At 39.1% G+C, this 19,156-nt stretch overlaps 1 long non-coding RNA gene across 2 annotated transcripts in view; it reads right to left on the bottom strand.

Moving 5' to 3' along the window:
- Positions 1 to 18,770, bottom strand: part of LOC141775645 (uncharacterized) — a 35,656-nt gene extending 16,886 nt beyond the window's left edge. Inside the window, exons 1-3 of one of the 2 annotated variants that reach the window (XR_012595641.1) lie at positions 18,718 to 18,770; positions 17,123 to 17,216; positions 16,979 to 17,017 (exon numbers count right to left, since the gene is read on the bottom strand). This is a non-coding gene — a long non-coding RNA (uncharacterized LOC141775645). Of the gene's footprint in view, positions 1 to 16,978; positions 17,018 to 17,122; positions 17,217 to 18,610 lie in introns of both variants that reach the window. The other variant, XR_012595640.1, reaches the window with a different exon arrangement.
- Positions 18,771 to 19,156: the final 386 nt, after the last annotated feature.

Genomic DNA, 19,156 nt, shown 5'->3' with positions numbered 1-19,156 from the left:
AGAAATGTGAACATTGGATAAAGCCAGGTTCCAAATTCTTGTTTCATTTTGTTGACATATTGGAGTTAAAAGTTTTTACGGAGGGATATCTCTTTTTATCACTCCATAAATCATAAAATACTGTCAACAGCCATAAGATATTCATTTTCGCCATGTTTCTAGAAATAAAATCTATCTATAAATCAGGCTATGAATGATATATGAACAAACCCCTCTCTACGAACCTTCAGAATATAGATAGGGATGAAACTGCAAAGTTAGGTGGATGTAAGTGCTACTGAAGTGCAGATTTCTGGCTCAGAGAGGGAAAAAACTCATTTTAAGAAAATGGCCTTTAAAGATATGGAATGTACAATTCCATTCATTTTGCAAGACACTACAGGTAGGGTACAAAACGTTAACTAATAGATATCACCGCAAAAATGAATTAATCCTGCATGTTTTAACATGTCAAAATGTACCTTAAAGGGAGATCAAGTATTTAATACTCTTATCAACATGGGAGTGGACAAAGATTCTATATTTATTACTGAAAATCAATTAACAACACAAAACAATGACAAATATTGTCCAGAAACCCTCACATGTACTGCATTTAGCATAAAAAATATACTCAAATCATAACATGGCAAACTGCAGCCCAACAGGCAACAACAGCTGTCAGTGTGTCAGTGTGCTGACTTGACTATGACTTGCCCCAAACTGCATGTGATTATCATAAAGTGGGCATGTCTGTAAAGGGGAGACTCGTGGGTACCCATAGAACCAATTTTCATTCACATATCTTGAGGACAGAAGTCAAGGGACCCCTTTGAAAATGGCCATGCCAGTTTTTCCTCGCCAAAATTTAGCGTAAGTTTGGTGCGTGATTTAACCTCCTTCGCGACAAGGTAGTATGACATGGTTGGTTCCGATGGATTCTTTAGGTTTTACCTGCTAGAACCTAAAAATCACAAGTAGCGTTAAAGAAATTGGTGGCGTTAAAATATATTTGCGTTAAAGCGTGATTATCGCGTTAACTTTGACAGCCCTAATTGAGACAATTATGTTTTGTATTACAAGTTTTCTGAAAATCTGTGTTTAAATATGCAAATGAGGCATTATGTAATGCTAACTTTTGGAGAAATCTGCAGATGCAAATAGATATAAATATATATTAGTGTAGTAAAATAAACACCTAAATGTGTATTTTGGATGTTTTCTTTCCACTAATCTGAAAGAAGAAATGTTATGAAAGAAAAATAGCCCAAAATATCAAAATTGACCAGTGCATGAATCTTGAAGATTTCAAAACAACTCCCCACCCAGCGACCGTGACAGTGGTGTGAGTTAACAACAAAATGTCTTGTAAAGATCAATGTCTTCCGTCATCACTCTTCTCACATTTTCAGGATACAGGTGATTAAGAACGAAAGATAATTAGGACACACCTTTCACACTTTCACATTTGTGTTGACTTTTCTTTAATTAACAAACAACAACCCTGTCTCATAATAAACACAAATAACTGGATGACATTTTTCCTCAGCATAACAAGGAAAGGTTGCTAACTAATGTTCCTGTGACAAGTTGCAAAATGTTAAAACCGACTGTATCGTTAAAACGTTAACTGACAATGTACTCCATCTGTTTATTCCCACGATATCTGCTCATAGCAACTACAGCTCACATATTGTATGGTTATGTTTAGCCCCCTCAGAGCAAGGTTAGGGAATGATCATGGTCTGGTTTGATACAGAAGAAGTCTGCAGTGACTTGAAACACAAGACACGCTGTGTTTCATAACCACACACTGGAGTCAGGATGTGAATCCTGGTCTACGGTGTTAAAGTCCTGCGCTTTGTACGCCCACCATCCACCTCCGTGCGGCTCGATGCGGCGGTACAAGAATGTGGCGTTTCACTCACTTGGAAGAAAAAAAAAGAGTAGCCTGTGAACTCCAACCAGGCAGCGATTACATTTGTCACCACAATGTGATTGGGGAAACAAATTTGTGCTATATAAAGGTAATTTCTGGGAGACGGTGTTGTAAACAAAAATATATTATAATACACAGCAGGTAAACATGCACATGAAAAGAGACTGCTACTGTATCTAAGTATACAAAGAGAGCTGGGTTTAGTCACTTGTTTCAACTGTCATCTAGGTTGGCAATGAATGTGCCCCAAATATTTCAGAATTTCTTCAGCGAACTACTTCTCAAAAACTTTTTTGTTTTTCTGCCTGTATGATTGAGAGCTTTTCTACAATCAACCTGTGGAAACTTACATTAAAAGCATGTCTGACTTTATCGCATATGAAACACCATTTAAATATGATGAATTCACATATAGACAAAATCATTTCTGGACATTTCACCTGTGATATGTCCACTTTTCAACATTTTGTATTTACTTATTCACACTGTGGTTATATGATATATATATATATATATATCATATATATATATATATATATATTATATGTCTTTAATGTACATAATTATACATGTTTCTTGTAAACTCGTTATTCTTATTTTATTATCTACGTATATTTCTCTACATAGTAAATTTAAACATGTGAACAATCAAAAAAATGCCTATTCAACAGTTGAACTATTGTGGATTGGGAGTAGCTTTAAACTCCAGAGTAGTTACATTTTTGCTGCACAACAGAGTGGAGAGAGTCTATGGAAAGCCAACAACTATTGATCAGTAGCTCTATGAACCCCCTGCAAATCATTTTTGACTGCAGGGCAGCAAAAACATATTAGTTATTACCACTTACAAGTTATCCTTATGCATCTGTCTTTCACAGGTTTGTGTGAGGAAGTGAAAGTCAGCTAAAAGCTGTGTTATCAAAGGAGGCTGTCCAGGGCCCCTCATTGGCCTTCGCTGCCATGAACTATTCATTCAGATGATTGGATGTCCCTTTGGTAATGTTTACTCTGACTGAAAAGGCCACTTAGCCTGCCACAGAATAAAGGTGAGGAGAGACTGCCAGCAGGCAATTTGAGACCGCCCATCACAGTGACGGCAATACTCTGCCATTTGTTGTCACATGATCTACAAATGGTTAGGTAGATCTACAAAAACAAAAGGAACAGCGCTGGGTGTCTGTGCGGTGGTTTTAAATGGTAATGGTTAGTACAAATTATCTTCAAACTGGGTTACCTCAAGTCACTGAAAATACAGTAGACGGATCTCAAGCAATTTCACTGCTGTGTATCTTATTTCGTTGATTAAAGGGTGAATTCAGACGCACCCGCGAGGTAAAGAACGAAAAGAAAAAAGACAGAGCGGGAAGCAGATATCAGCAGACGGGCGTTTTTATGAGGTTGCAGAGGGTTATAATTTGTGCAGATTGTTGTTTTTCAAGCCTGTTAGAAGGTTTTACAGTTTAGCTTTTGCCGATGGTCTGTTGACTGTGATGCACTCAAAATGTTTTATTTATTTATTTGGCTGTTTTCAGAGAGACGGCGTATAATGGTACGATATCCAAGCCCAGACTGAGATCCTCGCTTTGCGCCACTTACTGTAAAAAAAGGATATTTTCTGCTCTAAATCAGCAACGTGTCATTTTAAAATAACTCACTGATGCGGTTAAAAAAGTTCCATTATGTTTTTCCCCGAGGTATTTGTCCAGTGTGTTACTATTTTCAAGGCTAACAGCACAGTCCAGTAAGATGATGTCCCCAATGCATAACCCCCAGTGATTCTGGTGACCTCCTGACCTTTCATACATAGCGCCACTGTCAGGGAAAATTAGGTATCTCCAAAAGTAATGGTCAGATTTGAATGAAATTCACTTTGTACCTTCATGGCCCCAGGAAATGGATCTTAATATGTTCAACCTTTCGGTGCCATCATTAATACATTTTCCCTTGTGCACAACTAATATTAAAAACTGAAGGGCTGTTTTTTTTTGATTGACAGAAAATTATTTGGAAACTATTTTGACAATTGATTCCAATAAGCGTGGCAAACTGAGTCTGGTTCCAGCCTCTAAAATTTGAGGATTAGCTACTTTCCTCTGTTTTATATCATTGGAAATTAAATATTTGTGGGTTTTGGACTGTTGGTTGGAAAAAATAAGCTATTTAAAGACCTCACCTTGGGCTCTGGTAATGGGCAATTTTTCATTATGCCTGGACATTTAATAGACTAAACAATTAAACAAGAAATATTTGATCACATTAATTAAAAATGAAAAAAAATTGCCACAGCCTTACTCAACCCTCAGGCCAAAAAAAAATCAACTTTGTGCACTAGATACATCATAATCTAGCAGGTCAGATTGATGGCCAGATTGCCATGAAATTAGCTCAGCGCAATCATAATTCAAACTATTTTTCTTTTAATATCCTCCGTACTGGTAAAAGCATAACGAAGTTTACCAGTAACTAAAGCAGTTAATCACAGGGCTGATACTGTGTGATTTCAAGTCTCACATCATTCACAACTGCCTTAAAAGCAGAATGAAAGAGTTTTGATGTTGAAGTACTTGAGATGAAAACCTACAGTGAATTTTCATCATCGGCCAAAAATGTCACAAGCATTCACTCTTTGATTTTCTGGAATATATTATCAAAAAGTGCCGCGGCATGTTGTCACAAGTTGGCTGTCGCTTTTGCCAACTATTTAGCACATGCTGCACAGCTGGCATGCTCTCCAGTCCTATTTCCTCTCAGAAGCACGAGAACAGAGCAATAAGGTGTTTTTCGTTAAGTTGGAGAGAAACGATGACGCTGTCACAGAGTCACATTCTGTCACGGTTGACCTTCGCTCTAAACTGATCAGATTGGAAACAGGACGGGGTTTTATGGGAATAATGCCAGCGCAATTCACAGAAACATTCTCCCAGCAGATGCTTGAACATTTAAACAAGAAGCAGCAGCCACACTGATAAGGTGCTTTACCGGTTATAAGGGGCATAAATATGGACATTTTGTATGGCTGTTGTTGCTCAAGTTCAGGAGAATGTAAAAACACAGGAAGATCACATTGATCAGAGATGGGTGAAGATATCTAATGTTTATGAGAGGGTGTTTAGTTTCATGACACAGCTTTGGACCAACGAACAGAACCAAATGTTGGAGGATCTTGTCAAAACCGGACTGCAAATGATTCTGAACTACAAAATTACATCTAGAGAGTTTCATGACTTGAAAAACAAGTGTGCTTCTAAATACCAATAAAAAACATAATGTCAAGCAGAAGGCAGATGGGGGACACCTATAAGGTAAGAAAAATATAATTATATAATGTATATGTTATGTATGCCTCATTCCACAAAAGAGAATCTTGTGTTGTGGTTTTGTGGTGCTGAACAGACAGCTCCTGTAAAGTCCTCTTTATCAACCCTGTGTCATACAAAATTCCCATAAAACCAAACAACATTCAGTTACGCTTCGAGGGAAACACATTTTCTCCCGGATTACTGTCACACTTTTAAACTGTGTTAAACACATGCTTAATGTTGTAAAAAATACTAAAAGACTACTTGGTTAAGCATAGAAAAAAAACATCATGATTAAAATAAGTGAACGTTGACTTTTAGTTTAACATGGGACCTGAACAGCGGTCTCCTGGACAAAAGTCTGGTGTTTTGTTTGACCCATCCACAACCCAGACCTCCTCCTTACGTGGACTTCTGCGGACTATCATTAAGATTGGATTTGTGATAAAAAAACAAACGTAATCCACGACAAAATACATTTCCCTCGAAGCCTAATTCACAAATCGGTTTTGTTGTATGGAAAAAAACCTGACTTTGCAAACGTTTGATGAAGATAAGGGTAGTTATGCCGTTGGGGTTGTTTTTGAGACAATATTGTTGGCACTTCTTCTTTTTGCAAAAAACTACACTGATGAGAGTGGTGGGACTCAACCAAAACAGTAAAGTTGTGGGCCGTAAAAAACAAAACAATGAGCTGAAAGACACTAAAAAGCTCTGCAGAGCTGAAGAGAACTGCAGTCAAGTAATAATTCTTTGTCTGTCACTACGACCTTTCACATCACGCATTAGCCATGTTTATGTAAAAAATACTGATTATAATAATAATTTTTATTTGATATGAAGGTACAGTGTGTAACATTTAGGGGGATCTATTGTCAGAAATGGAATATAATATGAACAAGTATGTTCTCTTTAGTGTATAATCACCTGAAAATACAAATCATTGTGTTTTTGTTACTCTATAATGAGCCGTTTATATCTACATCTCCTCTTCACAGAGCCGGCCACCATGTTTCTACAGTAGCCTAGAAGGAACAAACAACTCACTGCTCTAGATAGGATTATTCACATGTTCATGTTTTCGCGTCGGCCATCGTAGTTCTCCTACACGCTTGGCCCACGAGAGAAGTTTCAGTTGGTTGCAATCTGCACCCTCACCGCTAGAGGTCGCCAGATGTTACACACTGCACCTTTAAACATACTGTTCCAAAACTTGTTTTAAATACTGAGTTGTATTATCTATTACTTTGGTCTGTACTGGCCAAAGTATTATTTCTTTAATAGGATTTATTATTTTAGATATATAGATAGATATAGATAGATATACCAATCATGCCTCCCTCACATGTCCTACTGAGCCACTCAGTTGTATAATATGCAAAATAGAGTTTATTAAAGGCTGCACTGACATTATACTGACTTCATCAATCCCAGCCAGCCTTTAATTATTTAGTGAAAGACCCCTTTTGTGTGAACAGGAATGGGGATTTTTATCGAGCATGATTAACAAGTGTTGATGTGCCTTCTTTTGTAGTGTTCCGCAGCTAGCCTCGCTCTCTCTGTAGAGATGCAAACATTCAGTTCATGTTGAACAAGACACAAGAAAAGAGTGGGAGCTGTGAGACATGCAATTGCCTGGTAGCTAGGCAACCCTAGAGAGCTGCTCTGGAAGACCTTGAGATGTCTCCCATAATATCGCAGGCCAGTATTACTGTTTGGAGCTCGCTGGGATTATTTTTTTTTTTTTTTACACAGAGAAGTGTCAGAGCAAGTTGATGGGATGAATCAGTATTTTGAGGAGTGAATTAATTTTGGATATGATTATTAAATAGGCCACCTTGTTCACTTTACACAACGAAAAATGACGCACCACTTCAGCTCCAGAAAGAGACTTCATCGTGTACTCAAATAAATATTCAGAGCGGGTATACAATCTCATTGTCATATGGTACTGTATATCTTGTTCAAGCAACATCTTCCCCTCAAACTATTTAAAGCAGCAGTGGGTAGAGTGTTTTACAGTAGGTGAGGTAAAAGTACTGATTCTGTCAATGGAGTCTGGTAGCTTTGAGGAGAGTATATTAAAGCTGCAGTCGGTAGAATTGGAGCAAATAAACAAAAGTTATATTTATGAAACGGTCACTATATCCTGACAGTAGTGCATGAAACAGGTAATCTGAAAAAAAAATCATGTGCCTCTGTGTTCTCCGGCTGCTCCTAATGGCATCTGCAAGATTTCACACCGGATGAAAACAACAAATCAGAGCTGAGCTGGAGCCTGCCGTCAATGAGCTGGCTGTCAATCACTCGCTAAACAGTACACTACAAGATGTTTCTAAAAACATTTGATGCGAGATATAGGCATTACAGTAACAGAACATTGATTAATTTTTGATCAGCGCTACCTAGTTTGATCGGAGATTGCAAGTGATTGACAGCTGCCTCCGTTGAATGAACAGCCAATAGGAACGCTCTCTCTCCGAAATGACCTGTGATTGGCCAAAGTCTGCTGTCACAGGCTGAATTTTGTAAAGCCTGAAAACAGAGGAGGTGCAGAAGTCTAGTTTCCTCTCAGAACACTTGAATTACAATATGCTGAAAGGTTATTATGGAACTTCTGCCCAATGATTGTCAAAATATTCTGCCCACTGCAGCTTTCAGGATGTGTAAAAATATCTATTCCTCGTTGAAGACCTGTTGGAAAGTGTGCGTTGAATGTCTCCTCTTACAGTACCTCTTATATCTCACCTCTGTTTCATTATTCATAGCTGTTAGGCTATACGACGTCGGACATCTGAAACCCTGCTCCCGCTCATGCACACATGCCTGACTTCGTGGGACTCGGTGGCAGCCGGATAAAAGCAAAGCAAAGTGATTCACCTGTGGCAAGAGGAGCCCTTTGCTTTTAGGGGTCGCTCACCCACACACGATGTGGGTTCAAAGCATCCTTACCCGAGACAGCGAGGCAGAAGCTCGGACAGAGACAGAGAGAGAGAGAGAGAGAGAGAGACGGCGGAGAGAGATGTAGGAAATGAGGAAGGGGTGTCGGAGGGGAAAGAGAGAAAGAGGAGATGGGGAAGCAGTGACACAGGAAATGGAGAGAGAATGGGGCAGAGAAAGTGCACTGGATAGCAGCAGGGATAGAGGTTTGGAGGGGTGGAGGGGGGGGTTGTGAGAGCGGCGTGGGCACTCAAGTAGAATATTTTTCCAACATCATGGCAGGAGAGCCTGTGAGTGCCCCTGTGTTTGTGTTGTCGAGCCTTCTCTCCTCTAAAGGAAACAAGTGGCTTACGGTACAGTACCAATCTTGATGTCAGAAAAACCAGATGTTATGCACGTGTTCATGTCTTTCAGGCAAGCTGACGTAATTTTCGTGCGAAATATAAAAACAGTATAATGGACTCACGTTGCTCTGAATACTCGACAATCAAACAATGTCAAATGACAGTACTTACAAATCCTCTTTATTCTTGTTTTCATCATGCAAAGTATAGGTTGCAGTGTAATTTGTGATGCTCAGAGCAAATTGCTCCTGACGTATAAGGAAAGATTGTCTGATGTTTGGCAAGAATCTAAACTGCAAACACATTATGAAAAACAAATACGGAGTAGAGTCCCATGAGAAGTTGCATTAGCTATAGAAAAGAGGAGGTTTAATGGTTTCCCTGAAGAGGAAAGGGCTTTGTTTGTTGTGATTCAGGTGAGATTGAAGACAAAACCATTTCATGTTTTATTCCTCATTATATGATAATTTAACAGGCTAGACTTTTTTAGTAAAATGTTCTGATGTGTTCTCCTGGTTGGATGATTTTGGGTGGGTTGTGTTTTTACTTGTAGGGTGTAGGGCAAAAGACAAAGTGTGGCTCACTGATGTGTTTTCGGTCCCACGCACTATTCCACACTAAAATATCTCAACAACTATGGGATTGATTGCCATGAAATTGCTATCAATCCCCAGAGGATGAATCCTACTGACTGAAGAAAAAAAAAATCCAATCAGTCTCAGCTGTGCTTTGTGTTTAGTGCTAAGCAGCAAATGTTAGCATGTTAACATATTGCATGCTGACGTTAGCATTTAGCTCAATGCAGCACTACAGCCTCTATAATGGGTCTTGTTAATGGTTTTTGGACGATGGAGGTCTACGGCACAGAGGAAAAGAGTCAGGCTTTGGCAATAGCTGTTAGAAGGATCAATCCTGTGTTGATTTTGGACTTTTCATGGGATTTGTTGACAATAAGAGAATATAGAATATCTTCTTCTTTAACACTAAATATGTATAGTGCCATCAATCAATATTAACAGAATTTTTTTTTTTCACTTTGAGCGGTCATTTGGACTTCTTTCTAGCCCTCTCTTAAATTACGTTCCCATATAACTTATCTGCATTCTTAATTACGTTTGGACGTATTTTGTCACGGATAACCTTTATCTTTAACGCATCACAAATACATTTGTAAGTCATGGATGTGTTAAGAGAACCGGATACAGCGTTGGAGGCGGGGCCCCGTTCATTCCTATGAAAGTTGAAAATTACATCACATAATAAAGAGTATAACAAGTAAAAAAGTCCACTATGGGCAGGCGGGAGTGGAGGTGGATGGGTCAAACAAACATTGGACTTTCCCTCAGGAGACCGTTGTTTGTGTCCCGTGTCAAACGTTTTTATTTTAAGCCAAACCATTATGTTTTTTACTAAACCTAACCCAGTAGTTTTTTTAGCCTAAACCTAACAAAGTAGTGTTCTTGCAGTTTTTGTTTTGTTTTGTTTCAACTACGTGTTTAAAACTATTTTAAAACTGCGACCGTAATACAGCAGAAAATAAGTTTCCCTCAAAACGTTATTGAGAAAGCAGTTTCGTTGAACGGGAACGTAATTTTGTAGGACACAGGGTTGCTTTTTTTTCACATAATGCTGTGTATATTTAGTTTTACTTTACTGAAGATTTAATTTCCACTTCCTTTCAAGCCTCAGAATTCATTTCAGCATGCGCGATCACACAACACAGCTTGTGACTCATACAGTACAGTATGTCTTAATTATCAGCCATTCAGCAGAGCTTGTTATGGAGCACAATACACTATTGATCAGTGGTCTCAAACTCAATTTACCTGGGGGCCGCTGGAGGCAGAGTCTGGGTGAGGCTGGGCCGCATCAGGTATTCCACAAAAAAAGCTTTGTTAAAAAAAAAAAAAATCTTCTCAAACGTCATTATTAACAGTTCTTTAACTTGAATGGGTTCTTCTGAACATGAACTGTCCTGAACATTAATGGAACATTGAAGAACATGAACGGTTCTTCTGAACATGGCCTCTATTGCGTCTCCCACTTTTCCTGAAATTGTCTGTGCTCGTCACCAACCTTTCTCTTCACTGCAGGCTTTGAAAAAGACATGATTGGGGCTGTGTGACAAGATATATATTCATTCCACTTGGTGTCACTCCGCAATAAAGTTGTGCCTGCTGTGTTTGTGTTGCTCTGCAATTACACCACCAAACCGCTAGTTGGCGGCGGCGTCTCTATGAGTTTCCTTCTTCTTCTTGTACTACAAACAGAAACTGAGCGGAGTTGGAGCTAATAACTGTTGAACCACAGAACTTTTACTGACATTACTGCAACGCCGAAAAGAGAAAATATATCTGAGTGGATTTGTGTGAACAAACATTGAAAAGATGGAGGCAGAGAGAAGTAGAACTTTCTGTGGTTGTCCGGGGTCCTGGCCGCTCAGCATCGCTGAGAGACTGGACCAATCACAGCTGTTGCGGTCTGCGTCGCCGCGACGTGTAGTTACATTTCTGGAGAGGTGCACGTCAGGCTACGGCGTCGATTCAACGCAGAAGTATAAATCAAGCTTTAATCAAGCTTATGCGATGTTACACGGGCGCCGCCACAGTTGTTGTGAAATGTTTCTCTGCTTGCATCAAGCCCGGCCGATTGCCCGCCCCCGGGAGCCATATACCCCACTGTGATTGGTAGGTTCGTTCAGCTTGGGCTCGCGCAACAAAGGGACCTTCAACGGCAAACTGCCATTCACATAAAACTCGCGGGCCGAGGGCGCCTGGTTAGCTCAGTTGGTAGAGCGGGCGCCCATGTAACAAGACTTGGTCCTGACCGCGGCGGCCCGGGTTCGAATCCGGCCTGTGGCCCTTTCCGCATCCACTCTCTCTCTCCCCCCTTTCCAAGACTCTATCCACTGTCCTGTCAATAAAAATGAAAAAATGCCCCCAAAAAAAACTTTATAAAAAACTTTATAAAAAAAAAAAAAATTTGCGGGCGCACTAACATTAAACTTTCATATCAAGGTGGGGGCCACAAAATATCGTCTTGCGGGCCGCAATTGGGCCGCGGGCCGCGAGTTTGAGACCCCTGCTATTGATCCTTTGGTTGCGATAGTTAGCTGCAGCACAATAAACTGGGGATCACTGGTGATAGATGGATCACAGTATAAGCATAAACAATGCAACCCTGTTGCCAGGTGAAAATCATCCTTTATGCATGTTTTTAATTATACACACAGGCTTCAGGGGTCAAAAGGTTATGAAACTGACTCAATGTATAAATGACCATAAAAACTTTTAGTTCAGTCAAAACAGCACTGCAATGAGGAGCAATAAGAAGATAATGACATTAAGTTTTAATGCAATGTAAAATATTCACAATGTGTGACTACACTGATTTGTTCATGAAAATTAACAACCTCAGTTTAGTTGTTTGTATCAAAACTTTACAAAGCTTCTGGGACCCTCAGACAGACCCTCTGCATAAGATATAACTAACATTTTCACTAATTACAGAAATTTCTTAACAATCCCAGATTAGTCACAATGATGCAACAAACTTGCAAGAGAGCCTAATTAAAAAGAAGCCAACAGCAATCATCTCCATGAATCAGCCCCTGACTGATTTCATATCTTGAAATATGTCAGTAGAGATGTAGAGATTGCAGACTGCAAGCCAGGTGCAGCTCTGGCAAAACTTTCCATTATAAATAAAGTCATTTAGTATAAATGTTAACATCTGACATCACTGCACCTCAGGTGTGAAACCTGTGTTAATGAAGCACGCACTGCACGTCTGCAAGGACAAATAAAGTCATGCATCTCGGAAATTACCTCTCACCCAGAACTCCACAACAAATCACTATCGTCTATGAATTTCATACAAGTTTAAAATGGGAACTGTAATACATGTGGACCGTGTAACATATAGGATGTGTGGTGTGGACAAAATTTAGGAACATGGGGTTAACTACTCTAAAAAAAAAAATCCATAATGGCTGAATTAAAAGTAAAAACAATGAGACACATTCGTCATTGACTAGTTATGAGCAGGACTGCATCATCTGTTCATACTATCACTGTGCCAATGGAAAATATGTGGAGCAACCACAGACTGGAGAGATTAAATGTGGCCCAAACATTTTGGGAGGAATGCTGTGATGTCCTGGTTTTGGTTTCCTGCTTGCTGCCATCTTAGCAGATGTTTGGCACCAAACAAAAAAACAAAAATCCGGTCAGTGTGATGGAGCCTGGGTGGAACCAGCAAGCATCAACCATGATGGCAAAGTCAGAAAAATATTTTTTTCTCCAATTGGACGCATTACAGCACAGTGCAGAGGCAACGTGTAGCGTGGGTCACCAATATGTGCCAGGTAGCAGGAATAATGAAGTGAAAAAAAAACTATTGAAGACTATTATGTATTATGCATGTCAGTGTAACACAGAAGAAGATTCTTTATATTCCTACGATCAAAAAGGGTTCGGGGTCATGAAACCTTTGTCGACCCTTTCCGTCATTAACTTGCTTTATGGTTAGGTCACAGCCAGATGTCACCTCATTGGTTGAGCATTAAAAGGTCACGACTGACAAAATAACGGTTATAATTTGAGTGCAGTGGTGAGACGTAAAATCACAGAGGTATTTGACAACAGCCAAGGTAGCAGGGCTGCAAGGTTTAGTGTCTTAGCTCTCTCCATTGAAAAACAATTAGGTCTGTCAATTGATTAACTTATCCAATCGCGATTAATTGCATGATTGTCTTAGTTATTTGCGATTAATTGCAAATCGCAAATTTTTTATCTGTTCAGAATGTACCTTAAAAGGGACATTTGTCAAGTATTTAATACTCTTATCAACATGGGAGTGGACAAATATGATTGCTTTATTCAAATGTATGTATATATTTATTATGGGAAATCAATTAACAACACAAAACAATAACAAATATTGTCCAGAAACCCTTACAGGTACTGCATTTAGCATAAAAATATGCTCAAATCATAACATGGCAGACTCAAGCCCAACAGGCAACAGGTTATAATTCAACAATGTTCAGTACTAGGGTTGCTTTTTGCTTGTTTTTTTACAGGGCTGCATTTGTACTTTATTTTATTTTTATTAAATTACATCTCAAAGTTTGTTCTTTTCACAAGCTCTGCCCCCTCAAAAACAAACCTGCAGGGTAGTTGTTTTGTTCAAGGTCAGGTTTGTTTATTTGTCATATGCACAACAATGACAACAAGCAGTAGTTGGCAATGGAGATCTTGAGTCTCAGGTTCCCTTCAATAATGCTCATTAAAATGTATATAGAAAAATATACTAGTATTCTGGTAGGCCAGCAAAAAACGACCCCCTATATACAAGTTACTGACAAAGGGTTATGTGCTATAAATATTGCAGGCTATAGCTGGTGTGTGTTGATAGTGATTCTGACGTCTTTTACAACTCAAGACGCTTTCACTGATGGTTTAAGTGCAGAAATATTTGAACAAAATGAAATTGCAAATAAACATGAGATCCAGGCCAGGCTGTAATAGTAAACAGATCAGGCTGAAAACAGGGTTGACAACCAAAAAAAAAACACATTTTTATTCAGAGAGTTGTCTTCCCTACTGTAGCTTTCTCTGAATCTCCGACCATTTCGTAACGAGTTCATGATCATGCATGTCAAGTACGTCTTGGCGCTCAGCCTGTCACCGGGTTCGGAGAGGCAAACACGCAGGCAGAGCTGACATTTTTTAATAATGCATGCAATTCAGGGTGTCATTCTGGTGGAGCCGTTGTCATTCACCAGTAAACAACCTTCACAGCCACCCAATCAAGCAGACAGAGCGGACTCACCACGAGAGAGGGGTCAGTGAAATATGAATGGACAGACAATATCAGTTTGCTGCTTTCATCCTGTCAAACAATAAAACGATTTTACTGTATGTATTTTGTGTAATTTGACACATTATGATGTATATTCACAATATTTTATTCATGTTACATGAGCCAAACATTGTTTAATGGTGTGTCAGAACCTCTAGGGTTGTAGTGCAGGTTTATATGCAGGTACACCAAGTACAGCCCATTCTTATTCAATGAGCATTGAGTGCACGTGATTCCCTAATAATGTGTATTTTTCAGAGGAATTATGAACAAATCTCTGCCTTCACGTGGCAGAGTGAGCTGAAGGGTTCATTGACAGACAACAGTGACAGCTGCAAAATCTGCTGTCACATCTATTTATAGCAGACTTTACTGTTTTTTCCTTGTTGTGCATGCTGTGATACTTAATATCTAGTGTGAAAAATAAGGATTTTGAAATGTGTTGTATAATTCTAATTTCTTTTCTAGTGTACTCACTTATTTTATTATTTAAAAACATAGCAGCATTTGATTCATGAACTATTAGCATTTCTGAATGATATGATTGTTGTTCACCGTCTCGGGGAGGCTGACGCACGACATGAACGCGACTCTTTTTGTTCAATTCCCAAAACCAGACCACAACAGAATATACTGATACACAATGACATGCTTGTTTATTTACAACTTTTCACTGGTGGAAAGTAACTAAATATTTCTACTCAAGTACCGTGCGGTTTTGAGGTTCTTCTACTTTACTGTTACTTTTTACTTCTACTCCACTACAATTCAGATAGAAATATTGTACTTTTTACTGCTTTACATTTATTTGATACCTTTAGTTACTTTGCAGATTCAGATTAATGATACAAAATATAATCAACAAATAAATAATGATGTATTTATTAGTGCTGTCCCAAATACCATTAATTAGGCTTCAAAGCTTCGATGAGAAATATTCAAAGATATTCAAAGCTTCGAATTGCAGCGAGGCGAGGCAGGCTGATGTGTGCTTCTGTCAGTCTGTCCCCATCTCCACCGTTTCAGTGCCTTAGACAGTTCAGCAGTCGCACTACTGTACACACACACACACACACACACACACACACACCTAAAAAAAATAAAAATACTGATTTGGATGTCGATTTCCATGGCAATGGTCGAAGCTGCAAAGCTTGGAAACATTCAGGTCAGCCCTAGAATTTATGGATAAAGATATTGAAAGATTTATTGATCCCTGATTCACAAGCTACTCAGCTATATAGATTAAAAAAAATAAGCCTTTACCAGCTGGAACACTAAAGTGATGTAAACATTAATGCACCAATAGTTATAATACAACAATATAAATAAAAATGATATGTATACTTTTTCACTTTGATGCTAATACTTTATACTTGTACTTAAGTAAAATGTTGAATGATGTCTTTCACTTGTAACTACTACACTTCTAGCTACTTTTACTTAAGTAAAAGATCTGAGTTCTTCTTCCACCAATGCAACTTTCATCACAAGTAGCAGTGTCTGACCTACCAAAATAACATCAAAACAAAGATAGCATTACACACAGCTCACAGTTACACCTGCAATTCCCCAACAGAGATCTCCAACAGATTTGTACAACATCTAACAATCACCATACTGCATACAAAGAAGGTGAGAGGAGCTGGGTCAGGGGGTGAGGAAGAACGAAGCTCTGCAACAGCATCACAAAACAGCCCGGCTCTGTATATAACCTGATGTTGTCTGGGCAGCCAATCAGCTGCAAGTGCCTCCAGCTAATGGACCAATTGTCAACTGTCAGTCCAGTCAATCAAATCAGGGACTCACACACCTGACAAACGTCAATCAATAATTACTGGTCTCACAAACACAGGAGAGGAAAACAGCTGATCCAAAAACACAACAACACAACGGCCGTAACAATGATTAACTGACATATAAAAAGAAAGCAACCAACACACTAGATAACCGTCACAAAAAGCAGATATACTCAAGGCTAGAGGATGGTTTGGCTTTACAAGCGTGGCAACTTTCTAATTAAACTGATGCTTTCATTTGACAGGCACATATTGGCATGTACTGGAGTATCACCAAGACTTATACTAAGTCTGCACTTGGGCGGACATTAGTGAGAGTTTTTGAGAATGGTTTGGTGAATGTGTATTAGTGGCTGAATGGATGGGGATATATATTCATAGTAAAGATTATTTTTCTTCATTTACCATTGGAAAAACTCAATCTTTGACACATCTCTAGAAAAATCACTGCATTCCTCATTTGTTCAAATAATTAAAACAACCTATTTTTACATTTTCCTTTCAAGTGACCTCCCGTTGTACTAATAATGATCTCTTCATAACATTGGTGTGGAGAGGACATTTTTAATTAGCTCATATGATATAAAGGCCAAAGTAAGCATGACATTATAAAGCCAGAAAAAAAAGTCTAAGGAAGGAGGTTGTGGTGAAAGTTTGACATGTAAAATGTAAAGTTTGATGTAAAATGTTTGCAAATACAACACTGAAAACAATCTGTATTGTCAAACAGTCAATGTTGGCTTCTTTATAATGTTAAACCAAGCTTTCCCTAACCTTATCTAAAACGTTTTAGTTCCCTGAATGTAACCTTACCTTAAACCGCAGGGCTGGCAGATCAGAGAACAGTAACATCTGAAAAGAGACCACAAGAGAACAAAGTGCAGATGCTTTATTTTAATGAATTTAGAGACTTGGGCATTGATGATGTCAATTATCTTAAATCATGGGGGTAAATACCTATTAATAGCAGCCATGTGGAGATCGGTATACTGTACAGGGCCACCACAGGAGGTGAGGATGGTGTAGTACAAAGTAGCAGAGACAGCAATGACTGCAGAGAGACATAAAAGGAAAAGTTATTTAAAAAAAGTATATATTTCAACCTGACTTTATTTCCCATAAATGTGGCAATTTTGACTCCGTCTGCAATTACTCAATGGGGCAACATTATGTGTTTACTTTTGGTCTAGTCTGACTCAACGTGTGTAGACTGTACATATAAGTGTACCATTGGCTGCCTATTTCACCCGCCATTGTCCTCCATGTTCGCTATCTACTTTCAGCCCGTTTTTGTGCCTCGAGCGTCAAATACAGACGCTTTGTCACACCTGTCAGCGTTCGATACCGCCACACAATGAGACGCACCGAGCTTTCCATTAACTATAACGTAAACCCATCCCTGGCAACAGTAAACGCTCATGGAAAGTGCTGTGGTGACATATTATAAAGAGCAAAAGAGACACACAGGGTGGGAGGGGAGGTGGATGGGTCCAACAAACACAAGACTTTCATCCAGGAGAATGCTGTCCCGGGCGTTAAGTTTCACCTTCACATTAAAATCAGCTGTTCGTTCGTGTCCTGTGTTCACAAAGTCAAGTCACATTTTCACTGTAAAAACGTCATAGTTTTAAGTCCAACCATGTTGTTTTTGCCTAAACCTAAGCAAGCATTTTTGTTTAATTCACAACATTAAACACGTGCCTACTGCGACTACTCCGAGGGGTCTGACTAAGCATCAGTATGTGACGACTTGGGATGAGAATGTCTTGCTATTTTGCAAGGGCTCCGTCGCTGCATCCTGTGCTTAGCGCCGGACCAAGACTATTGTGATTGGTTTAAAGAAATACAAACAAGCCAGTGTTTTTTTTCTCCCCTATATCAGGATGATATTGTGTGGAGCCAGACCTTTATTTAGCGCTGACACAGTTCTGTGGAGATAGGTCTGGCTATGTGAGACTACTTGTGGTCTGACTCAGAGACAAGCGTTTGAAATTATTCATGTACTAATCATGTTTATTTGGAAAGAATCCTTGAATCTCCACAACGAAGGTGGTGCAGGCTGTTCTCATACACTGTTAGTAGCTATAACTATGAAAAGTTATGTACTGTAGTTTGTGTATTTAATCCACGTAATTGTGAACCAGGAAGTCAAAAGAGCGTCAGTGTAGATCACGTTGATTTACGTTTGATTTATTTGTCGGTAAATTCGGCACTTAAATAACGCCAATTCCGTTGATATTTTAACCCAAACCACAATCTTTTCGTAAACCTAACCAAGTAGGTTTGTTGCCTAAACCTAACCAAGTTGTTTCCTGTGAAGATGGAAGTTTATTTTGAAAAGACTGTATGTCAGGTTTACGGGGATAACAAGACTTGGACCTAAATTCAGGTAAGGGCGAGGAGGTAGCAGGCTGAATTCAATGATTTAATAACAAAAAAACTTACAATATACCAAAATGCAGCTTGTCCAGCAGGAAGTTTGCAGAAAGCCATTCCACAAAGTAATATCACAAGGAGTAAACTAGAAACTCAAATACTGGGAAAAAACTCACGAGAGGGAAACACCAGGAGAAACTCAACTCACGAGGAGCGACGACGAACTGACAATGAAACAGAGGAAACACGCAGGCTAAATACACAAGGAGAACAGGGTGATTGAACACAGGTTGAACAAATCAGGGTGGGGATAGACAATCACAAAGGCGGAAAGTAAAACCAAGAGGAGTGACTTTCAAAATAAAACAGGAAACAAACTAAAACCAAAACTCAGGAACATGACACTGTAGGCATGTACCAATCGGAAATTGACACATGTTGCTGGATATTTGTAGGAAAACTATGAATAACTTTTTATAAGATACGAACCGTTGTATAAGGACACGTTGGGTGGTTAGTGTAAAGTTAGCATGACTAATAGAGTCACAATGGATACATTTATGGGAAATATGCCAGATTGAAATATGTGTAGGTCAAATAGGTTAAAGTTATCAC

The sequence above is a fragment of the Sebastes fasciatus genome, chromosome 10 (genome assembly GCF_043250625.1).
Source record: "Sebastes fasciatus isolate fSebFas1 chromosome 10, fSebFas1.pri, whole genome shotgun sequence".
In the NCBI taxonomy this organism is placed as follows: Eukaryota; Metazoa; Chordata; class Actinopteri; order Perciformes; family Sebastidae; genus Sebastes; species Sebastes fasciatus.
This window is presented reverse-complemented; position numbering and strand designations above follow the sequence as displayed.